Source organism: Arachis ipaensis, chromosome B07, assembly GCF_000816755.2.
Source record: "Arachis ipaensis cultivar K30076 chromosome B07, Araip1.1, whole genome shotgun sequence".
Lineage (NCBI taxonomy): Eukaryota > Viridiplantae > Streptophyta > Magnoliopsida > Fabales > Fabaceae > Arachis > Arachis ipaensis.
The window spans coordinates 115,435,539-115,436,947 of NC_029791.2; positions in this window are offsets into that span (position 1 = coordinate 115,435,539).

Sequence of the window (1,409 nt, forward strand, 5' to 3'; positions counted from 1 at the left end):
GCGTCAGCGCTAATGTGGCAAGGAGGTGGCACACACGGGTCGTGAAGCGCGTTGGGTCGACAGAGGCATGGGTCAAACAACAGATGTGTGGAGGTGTCGTGGCGTGACACGTGGCGCAATGCGGAGCCGTTGATCCAACAGCACTGGAGGCGTCTAGAGGGAGGAGAACCTCAAACAGATAGGGGACTTTAGGCGGCGCATCCGGCGACAATTCTGGAGACGTTAAAATCGTGACGATGAGACGAAGACGATGGTAACAGAAGTGACGAACCAAGGCATCAGAAAAAGATCGAAAAATAAGGACAAAGAACTGCTAAAGGAGACAAAACACACGAGCTAGGAACCCATTGTCGTTGAAAAAAGACAACCTAAGCTCTGGATTGTGTATTATTGGGTGTCAATAGAAAGGTACAATGTACAATGGTATATATAGGTGCTAGAAGAATCAAAGCAATAAAAGCACAAAATCCTATAATAGATACGCAAATATGATATATAAATATAGGTTTAATTACTCTGTTCGTCCCTATAGTTTTGCAAAATTTTTAATTAAGTCCCTATACTTTTTTTTCTTTTAATTGGTCCTTATACATTAATTTTTTTTTTCAATTAAGTCTCTGCCGTGAGTATAACGTTTAAGATAACGGAATATTTTATTTAAAAAATGAATATTCTTATGAATTATTTAGAATAGCTAGTTGAACATACATTTATTTATGTGAATTATTCTTCGGCTACTTTTTTTTTATTCTATCGGCCTTAAGCTTGCATTACAGTGACATATTCATATAATGTAAACTTAATTTTCATTTTTCTTGTTATATGCAGTCATCTTCCTTAACTACTCTCCAAAATTGTATATATGGCATTGATATTCAAAACTTTGATATGATCATATATGGTTGCATATATTTACTTTATGCAATAAATTGTTGGGACACCTGATGAATTGAAGTTTGCTCTCTCAGAATCCTTCTCGGCTCAAAATCGTCCGTTATCAATGTTATTATTGATCTCTATGCTAGTTCAGAAAGTGGGAGGCTGCAACACACAAGAACTGATTTTCAGATTTTAAATTTCAATAACACAAATTACATAGTCTTGTAGTTTTTTATTGTATACCATGATATGATAAATACACAAATTATATTCTATGAATCCACACAAATGTAAAATGTTACATTATCATAATGAATACTTGAAGGATGAAAACTGAATTTTATATATGCTTATTACTACTATTTCTATTTCATTTTATCTATTCTTTTTTTTAGGTTCTTAAGATAAGGTATTTTGAAAGTAAAAAAAAAAAAAGATATTTTTAGTACAATTTGTATATAAATAAGCAAAAAAATGATAGTGACAAAATAAAAAGGATTATAGGAATATTTTTCATATCTTAGAATCAT